The sequence below is a fragment of the Mastacembelus armatus genome, chromosome 1, assembly GCF_900324485.2.
Source record: "Mastacembelus armatus chromosome 1, fMasArm1.2, whole genome shotgun sequence".
NCBI lineage: Eukaryota > Metazoa > Chordata > Actinopteri > Synbranchiformes > Mastacembelidae > Mastacembelus > Mastacembelus armatus.
Genome location: NC_046633.1, coordinates 18,697,988 through 18,708,385, shown reverse-complemented (window position 1 = coordinate 18,708,385; position 10,398 = coordinate 18,697,988).

Below are 10,398 nucleotides of genomic sequence, written 5' to 3'. Positions count from 1 at the left end.
AGCAGGGAGTGAGAGACAGATAAATGGTAGGAGGGAAGCGGGAAAGAGAGAGTGAGGGTATAGGAAGGAGGAACGAGGCAGAGGCCGCATGGAGAGCCAAGCTAGCCATGGAGGGGGGGCGGCTGAGACAGAAAACAAGATCAAAGATGGAAAAGACGGAAAAGAAATGAAGTTGGGTAGATAAGTAAAGATGGAGAGAGGAAGCAGGAAGAAAGGGAGAAGACTAGAGGGGTCTGTTTCCATGATGTAGCTCTCAGGTTTTGCAATGACTTTTAGAGCAAGATTGAGAGGAGTTTAATCAGGGAGAGCTGGTGGCATAAGATGGCAGCTCACTCCCTGGGGAGGTGATACCATAACATAATGAAAAGTTGGATATAGGATTTTCAAACAACAAAGGAGACACGTGAATTTAAAGTGAAGGCGTGAATTCACTGCCTTCCTATCAAAAAGCAAGGATGAAACTAACATAGATGAACAAAGGTAGCAGTCTATGGCCACTGTAAAGTGGCTGAGCTAAATACCGACATGCTCACAGTCACAGTGCTGTCATCAAACTAGTACAATGTTTATTGTATTTGCATTCTTAGTTTAGTGTTAGCATGGTAGCTTTTGCTGATTAGCACTAAACACACCAGGTAAAGGTAATGCCATTAGTTATGTAGGTATTCGGCCATTACAAAAACTAAAGGTGTTGGACAAATTGAAGATTTAACCTGACAACAGCGTTACATGGAGAGTTAAAGAAAAGTTGTTTTTTTTTTTGTTTGTTTGTTTGATTTTTTTCAGTTCATCCCAGGAGACCGTTGGTGTCCCCTAAACATTTCTTGTGCCCCACAACTAGCATGGCTGAAAAAAGTGGAGTAGGCAGCTCTATTGTAAAAATGTATGTAAATGTACACATCAGATATGCACCCAGTAAAGGATAACAGTTCAGAGTTCTGATTTATTATGGTTGCACAATATAATACAATATTTTAAATTCAGACAGTATATTAAAAAGTGTCTGTGTTTATTATGAGATATGATGCTCCTATCTAGAAGAAACTTGTATGCTGTCCACTACAGTGACATAGTTTTTTGTGATTGTATGTCAATCCCTAACAGGGAAATCTTGTTGTTTTAACTTGCTCCCCTCCATTGGGAGGTCAAAGAGCAGGGTCAGAAACAGAGCACCATCACTGGAGTTGACAGCTCTTCAGCAGCACAAATACTGGTCTTTCATGGAGGCCTGGACGTGGACCTGTGGACTGAAGGTAGCACTGTCTGCAAATCCATTTTGAACATGAGGACTTGATCTACAATGTATGGGGTTCTGCTTACACAGTGACATTCTGATTACTGCACAAACACATAGTTCATGAATGTAAGTATAACTCCCAGATTTTGGCACTTCACTTAACATTTAGAGATGTTTGTTGATTGCAACACATCACCTAAATGCTTTAGTTTTAAGACATCAGAAAGTTTGCAAAGCAAAAAATGCAAAGTCTCTAACGTGAAGTACATTTGTGAGATTGTAATTAGTTGTGATGGTGTTTTCTTTGTTAGGTGTATATAATCTGTTAATTTACAATTATTTGGTAATGACCATATCAACTTTGTGGCCAGAAAACCACAGCACAAAGCCTAAAAGCAGCAATGCCACTGAGACATAAAATCTGGAACTGTTCAACAGATGAAGGAGTGACTTTGTGAGTCCTGAGAGTATTTATTTCTTTTTATACCCTGACGAGTTTTAGTCTGCGTTATTGGTAGTTATGGAGCAGAAAATGGTATTCCCAGAAAAATCACCCTGGGTGCTGTCACCCTGCAGGAAATCTTACAAGTCATTTAATCTAGTTAGGACTCTTAAAATATTATTTTCCTTAAAAGAAAGTTTTAAAAAAAATCTCTCAGCATGGAGAAGTAATTTAACATATTGCCATTGCAAATACAGGTAAAAATACTTTAAAATTTTTAAGGAGTTTTCTTAAACAAATGTCCTTATGCTACTACAGGAACAATGTGCTTTGTTTTATAGTTTCTTAATTCAACTCAATTTCCGAGACATGCATTATTATAGTGAGAAAAGTGATTTTACATTTTTAAGAACATATAATTTCTTGTGAGGACATACCTTTATATCACAGACACCTCCGACACCTTGCATAGTTAATTTATTTTATGGAGCAGCTCCAATTTTACATCTGTCTGACTGTCTAGACCATAAAATAACACATATGAATTTCACAAATTGAGTGGCATTCCCATTTGAAGTAAAGTGATCAGCTGTGTGTTTGCCAGGAATGAGTGAACAAGATCACTGACACTATTCCTGTTTTACACTTTATTTGAAGGAGCCACTAGATTTTGATGTTCTATATACTTAAAATAAATTCACCTATCTCCTCTAATATACATGTTACATCTTGTTGGTGGATCTTAATGATATCTTGGATTAGAATCTGACACATAATCTCCTGTGGAACAACAATTTGTGGAATATCCACCTCGGTTTTAACAAACTAAATATAATGTGTTAATTAGAGACGACCTTTTTTACTCTTGTATAGAGTCATGGTAGCTGTTTCCCCCCTGCTGGTTGTCATTCTTGTTGATAATCATTTGAACCTTAGGTTCACTATTCTCTAAGATGTGAACATTTAAAGTGCGGCAGAGAAAGGGTTAAGCTCTAGACTGCAGGAGATAGGGGCTGAAAGCAACCCATGAATCCTGCAGTCTCTACAGGCACAGCATGGTAAAATAATTAAGTTTGCCTTTGAAGGGGTCTAAACAAACACAACAGCACTCAACACTAACCCTGTCCACTCTCTTTAGTTTTTTCCTCCCTGCTTCAAAGTGGACTTTCCTTCTCTGCTTTCTTATTCTGTTACCTGCCGAACTTACTTCCTCGTGTTAGCCAACCAGCCTCCCATCGTATTTTTCATTCTTTCATATATTTTTTTAAAATTATTTTGTACTCTTGCTCTCTGTGCAGATCCTCCTGGGGAGGAACGGTGGGGAGTAGGAATGAGAAAGCAGAGAGCGTAGGGCCAGGTGATTCACAGGTCAGTTTTTTACATCTTCTAAAGTTGGCTTTAGACTGCAGAGTGAAACAGTGCTGCTGGAATACTTAACTACTAATCCATAAGTGTTATGATACTATTAAAGTCCCCTGTATTAAGTGGATTTTAAAACACTTGACAATAGCGGAATGGAAAAATGTGTGGTCTGATTCTTCTTGATAGTTAAAGATCTGCTGATGTTGAACTTGACCAAATGTGGACTGTCATTGGAGAGTTTTGTTGAGTGTAATATTTTTGCATGCCACGTAGACAATGAATATTGCTAACGTATGTCCACGCTTTATTATTTGTAATTCTGTCATGCATTTTCAAAGATGGTGATGGATATGAACAGACAAATACGGCATGCTATTCAGGATATCCTCCAGTCCTGTAAACAATGCAAGAGTACTATTAGCAGTAGTGTTATTATGATTAAGGGTCACATATATGTGGCCCTGTGATGGACTGGTGACCTGTCCAGGGTGTACCCCTGCCTTTCACCCAAAGAGAGCTGGGATAGGCTCCAGCTGATCCCTGTGATCCCTATAGATAATGGATGGATGGTTGGTATTGTGTTTCTAAGCAATAACCTAAGCAGTTCATTAACCATGGTCCTACAACAGCATAAACCTGGGTATGCATACTCAATGAAACCAATTAAAAATAATTGGAATTTTTGAAGAAATTGCAGAAATAGGTGAAGAGCTTAGCATCAAGACTGCAAGTATTCCTGTGCAAACCCTGTTCTAAAAAAATGTGCATTTTTAATGCTAAACTAGTAAAACACATTTTGTTTGTTTAATATAGATAAAAAAGTAAATGTTCCCCAGGTGATGTTTTTAGGTAGTGTTCACCTTTATTATCCAGCTCTTCAGAAGACAGATTCTACATTAGGATGCTAAACAAACTGCAAAGCTCTCTGCAGCAAGTTGTCATTTTGAACTATATAAATAAAACTGACTTAACTAAATAACCCATTCCCCATTTTTCATTGTTTATGCTAAGCTATGCTAAATTTACACTCAGTGAGGCTGCAGTACGCTTATATGCTGTACCTATACATGATGAATGCATTGTGCATGTAGAAAAAACATAAGTGGCTCACACAAGGTAGTAAAGGGAAAAAAATGGCCATCAGTAATAAGCACAAAAACCACACATGACACTTGTTGGCTAGGTTCAGCACACCCAGGAAAGTCAATTACACCAAATGGAGTGTCTATGTACTTGACCACTCTAATGCTTCCCCACCACACAGAAACACACACTCTGGCTAAAGATACACATCCTAAATCTCCGGACTGCCATAACTGCACACTTATGGCAATCTAAAGCAATCATGAACCCAGGTCACTACACTGAAACATCCCAGCAATCATAACTCAAGCCAACACAAATAAATCAACTAATACACAGTTCCCAGTGTGGCTGGTGAGTACAGAAAGGCAACAATAGGATTAGAAAGGCTAAAACTGAGCAGTTATAAAACAGATGAGCTATCTGAGCAGCATCCATGGGGATGGTACAGATTCTCACCAACTGCTCTTTTTTTATTATATCCCACTTCTTGGAGGAGTATGAGGGATTGTAAAAACCAGGATGGTGATCTCACCCCAGAGTGGACTGATGGTAATGATGCATGAGGGACATTACATTCAGCAACAAAACTCCCCTTTTTGATTTTTCAGAAGCCAGGACTGAAATAAATAAATCCTAGAGATGAGAAATGTGTCTATTGGTCTTTGTTTCATGCCACCATTAATGTGCACAGCAGAGTCCAAATCATTTTTAGTATTGCCATTGTAGTGCCACAGTCACGTGCCTGTGATTTACATTTAACCATCGTACAATGCTCAGAAATATAAATATAAAACTGAAATTTAGTTACATTGAATAAAATGTGCATTGTGCATTTTTCCCACATGTAAACACTAGAAGTAATCTGGCACTCAGTGTCTTGCTTAGGTGTACTGTACTTCAAACTACTAACCTGATTAAGTAAAGCAGTTATTTTTAACAACAACCAAAATGTGTCATACCATTTCAGTACAAAATGGCAGACAGATTAGCTAAATTAATCTCTGGGAAAAAAGTGACGCACCTGCAATTATTTAAGATGCTAAAGACCCACAGAAACCCCTCAGAAATGAATGAAGACCAAAACAGAGCTAAAAAAGAGAATAAATATTGGACCTATACATGATGAATGCATTGTGAACAAAACTGCAAATGGTGATGATGGTTTTTAAAACAAAATCATAGCTTAAACCTAGAGAACACTTAGCTTAAAAATAAATTGTACTAGTTCACAAATATTTAGTTTTGTGGCTTTTTTTCATGTTTGTGTTTTTTGGCCATGTACCATTTTATCCACAATTCTGACAAGGTATACAACTTCCGTTTAGGTTTATTAATTTTAATAGTTTTTATTCAGTTCCTAGGCAGATTAGACAAATTTTTGTGATAATGGATTCCCATTTTGTATATCATCTAAGGTCAAGTAGAGTTTAACAGGCTCTTGTTCAACTGGACATATAAAGTACTGGAGTATGATATTAATATGTGGCATTTTGGCAAAGCAAAGTCAATCTGAACAGAAAAAAATACCTGTTGCTTAAAAAAACTTTCATTTTTTGTCAGATTATTGTGTGTCTATAAAGGAAAAAGAAAACTTTACAGAAATACATAGCTAAGAAGATTGAGCAACAGAGTGAGAGGACGAGGGTGTGTCGAAATGATTTCACTTAAAAACAGGAAAACTTTGTTAGTGAGCAAGCAAGAGAAAGAAAGGCAAAGAGAGGAGAAGAAAGGTAGAGGGAAAGATGGTAGGAGAAAAAGAGCAAGAGGGAGGTATGGGGCAGTATGATTCCCAGAGGACCATTGAATTTCCTTTCTTTCTTCTCTGTGTTTTTCATGGTCCTCTCGCTCCCAGGTCTGCACAGCTGTTTCAGGGCCGAGGGCTTCTTTCTCCAGAGCCCAGATGAAAGGGCCGCCCTATAAGCAACCCTGCAGGTAGGTCTGGTAAAGCCATTTCTCTGGCTGTCTACTGCCCAACGCATGAAATAAAAAGGCAGAAAGAGAAGGCTGTTTAGAGAAAGGTGAGGAGGAAAAGAGGATGATATGAAAACAGGGATTACCAGAAGCTTAAAGAAGAGTGAGAACAGAAGTCACAAGGAGAAGAGACAGAAATGGAGAAATAAAGAAGTGAGGGGGAAACAGAGAAGGAGGGGAGGATACCTGCCCAGACCCCTCCCCTCCTCCGCCCCACCACCTCCTGATACCAGGAATGATGTCTGCTTTTATTGACTTTGTTAAATCGTTTTCAATGCTACTTCCTATGTGTTTACAAGACAGTAAATCACACTCCTTACGGGGTGGGGGGCTATAGGGTGAAATATGAGGGAAACATCTAAGTCGCTGGGAAGGAGGACTGCTTCGACCGAGCCAACGACAACTTTGCAGCTTTCTACCTCACTGCCAACACTTTAGCCACACACACATCTTTTCTCAGAGGGAACTGATGCGGATGCCACTGTGAGGCCCTTTGTCTTCATCACTTTCATTTTCATCTGTTCTGACAAGCGGAAAATGAGTAAGACTCACTGAATGATAAAATTGTTGTTGAGATACTTAAAACCAGGCTCAGCAAATGAAGTAGCACTACAGGTCTGCTACACTCAACAGTTGTTAAAAGCTTCAGCAGAGAGCTTTATTTCATATCACCAGGAACACCACTCATAGTCGTTATGCAAACACATTTGGGTTATGGCAAAATTGGGTCCCCTTAAGCACTTCTACACACTGGGGTCATTCCCAGACAGTCATTTCATCCAGTTAAAAAGTCATTCAAGCTCTCTGCTCGAACAGGAGTAAGTACTTTGAATGTCATTTGGTTGTGAGAACGCTGACTTTATTTTCCAAATTTTCTCACTGTAACAAGTTTTTCAGGCACTGGAATCGTGACACTGTCACATACACACACACACTCACCAAATCGTCACCGTGTGACTGCGCTGCTCCAGTTGACTGAAAGGTAGACAGGCGCACTCACCCCACCCTGATTACCTCATTTTAATGGCACAGCACACGACAATTACTGGCCCTCTCACGCTGTCACTCCATTAGTCCAAATCCCCATCGAAGAGGATGGCAGATTAAAAATAAGACAATAAGACAGAATCTCTGAGAACAAACCTAGAAGACATTTTTAGCTCGAAGGAGGCAATAAATGGATGCACCAACTTCATCATTGCTTGTTTTCATTGAACAATGGTGTCTTTTTGTCTATCCTCATTTGAATAAAAACAATATTATATTATGAGATAGAAAAATGCTCAGACAGTTCAGTATGCAAAATATTCAAGTTATGTAAGTAGCACAAACATTCAATCCCAGAAAGAAGAACATGTTTTGAGAATTCTTGCCACTCCAGAATGTCTCAAACACCTTTTCAATGGAGATTTCCAATAAGGCAAAATATATACAAGGTTTATATCTAGCTAATTTCTGTATTAATATTAATTACTTATAGATCAATTTCAACTTATTACTAACATGACGTTTTCAAGTTACCTATTTTGGTAAGTTATTCATAAATGATATTATTTTATTAGTTTGCAGTGCATGTTAATGAATGGTCAAGAATTTCCAAATGCAAGTGATTGAGTCTACAAATGTAAATGGATGTGCCTGTAAGTCTTTAGTTGTAAAGTTAAATAACAAACAAATAAATTTCAGTTCAGTTTGGCCACAGCTCCTGAAGGTTAGGAGTCAGTGACTTATTAAGTGTGGTATCCGTTTTCCTTGCAGCTCTCACTGCCAGTTAAATTTTGATTCAAATGTTAACAAAGACATGAGTCGTCAGTGTGATCCTTCAAACAGACCAGGAACAAATTGCAACGTTCAGTGATGTTTTAGCCGAGACACTCTCAAGCTGGTTCAAGGTAAGTTACTGGTGTGGTGATGTGATTACAGGCACAAGATTTGGTTCCCGTAGCTGCAACAAAGCAGCAGTGCATAATTACATCAGGTGGTGGAAGAGTGTTTCTTCTAAAAAACCGCTGAGGTTTGGGCGGTGAGCAACATTGCTACCAAATGACAGAGAGTCACAACATGTCACATTTTCTTTCCACTCAAATACACACTAGTACTCTCAGACTCTCTCTTATTCTGTCCATCTTCTTTGGCTGTTTTTTTTTCTTCTTTTATGGTGTCTACCTTTCCATTGGATCTGCCTTATGCAAGAGTGTGTATTTTTATGTCTCACATTAGCTAGAGGGAATAAGACCTCTCACTGAATGGTAGTCTGCTCTGGGGCCTTTTCAGACATTCAGTCACTTTTCTTCTAAGAATAACCAATGTGCTTCTCTGCCAAAAACATCCTGTCTCTTATTATATTTTTTCACAGCATCCAGTGATTGCTGTATCTCACTCTCTGATACAGAGATTTTATATCAGCAAACTATGATCCAAATGAGAAAAGCAGCATAGGGGACTAGGAGAAAAGGCAAAAGAGCTGGGATTTGGGGCAAAACTTGGACCTGAGTCAACTTTTCTCAAACTTATTAGGAGTCCAGAAAGGCTGGTCACTAGAGAATCTCAGGAGTGAAGTAGCAGACAGTTAGGTATGTTAAAAAAGTACAATAAAAAATGATAGCTTGTGATCATGTTTCAGAAGGAACCTTTCATCTACAGTCTGGAGAATTTTAGCCAAACCTATTTGACAGGTCGCCTTAGCCAAATGTCATTTAAGTTTGCAGAGATGGAATTGTTTCTAAATTGTAAGAGGCTGTTGTAGACTGTAGAGAAGTCAAAGAAATGCACTGACTGTACAGCCCTAAACCAAATGTTCTGCGTCAGTTATTTTAAGGCTGTAAAGGCTGTGGGGCAGATACTGTATGTAAGAAGACATAGCTAAGACTAGTTTGTTGTGTGTAAAGGTGTTGCTCATCATATAAGGAGACACACCTATATGCTTTCTTGTCCAGACTTGAATGAGAAAATTAATTTCATTCTTTTGTCTCATGTTTGTTAAATATAAGGTCCAGCCATCAGATGGTTAGCCTAGCTTAGTATAAAGACTAGAAACAAGGGGAAATCACTAGCCTGGTGCTATCTGATGGACAAAAATATATCTACCAATACATCTAATTTTCACCATTAACATGATATATCTTGTTTGCCTAATCATAACAAAAGCCATGCTGTTGCCAGGCAAACAGAACAGAACAAAGGTACTCTGGCCCATATGCAAGTGGTATCGATTTTCATAATCAAATTTTGAACACTGAAACAAATGAGCTTATTTCCCAAAATGTCGAACTATTCCTTAAAGAGCATAGGTCAGGTCAGATACAGGAAAGGTACCAGTTGATTTTCTGTATTAGCTCCAGTTACACAAAATCAATGCTATTTTTTCACTTGACATGACTAACTGCCATGCAAACAATATCTAATAACTAATACAAATCAAAATAGTGATCATATAGTAAATGAACAAGCCAGGCTAAATATTCACAAACAGAACATTTTATCGAAGCAAAATATCAAATATAGACAAAAGGCTAACCCAGTATTGTTCTTCATTATCACACATACAATATCTCCAACAGCAATTGCAATGATCATTAATATTCTTTGCATGTTAAATGAGTTGTCCTGTGGGAAATACTGTAGACTGCTTTCCTAGCACAGAACCTCTGTCATTGTCTGGTGCTGGCTGACCTGACTCAGCTGGCAAGTATCATAAGGAGGGAAACCCTTGCAATGTCATAGTGTTGTGCTTACCAAAATAAAAGTCTCAGCTGCCTGTCTGCAAAGGGAGCAATGAAAATTAAACATTTTAGGTTTTGTTCATTTATCTACATGTTTGATTGAACCAGTTTTCGGTCTAGTGTCAACTTATACTTTCTGCCCCTTAAAGGTTGGCAACAAAAATGATCACTATAGATTTCCAGCACTAGTGAGTAGTATCACATGAGCTTGATTTATCCAAATTTAGCTACAAACAGTATGATTCAAGATTGCAGAGAATAAATGTTTCTATGCTATAATACTGTGCATATTTAATTTCCCCCAGAAAACAGTTTAGTGTAACTCGACTGTTACAGTAGGTTTTAAATATACAGACACCCACCATCTGGAGGACTGCATGTTTCCTCTGCTTGTTAGTCATGTTTGATTTAAAAGACTTGTGAGTGAACCTATCTATGGGTGCAGACAGTCAAACATGCACTTTTGATGAGTCAAAGTGTGGTCTTCATAAAACTCAATCTCTATAATTATCATGCATGTGGATTTCATATTAGGATGAGTGATCATTGCTTCACAGGGGTCAAAAAATGAAAGAGCA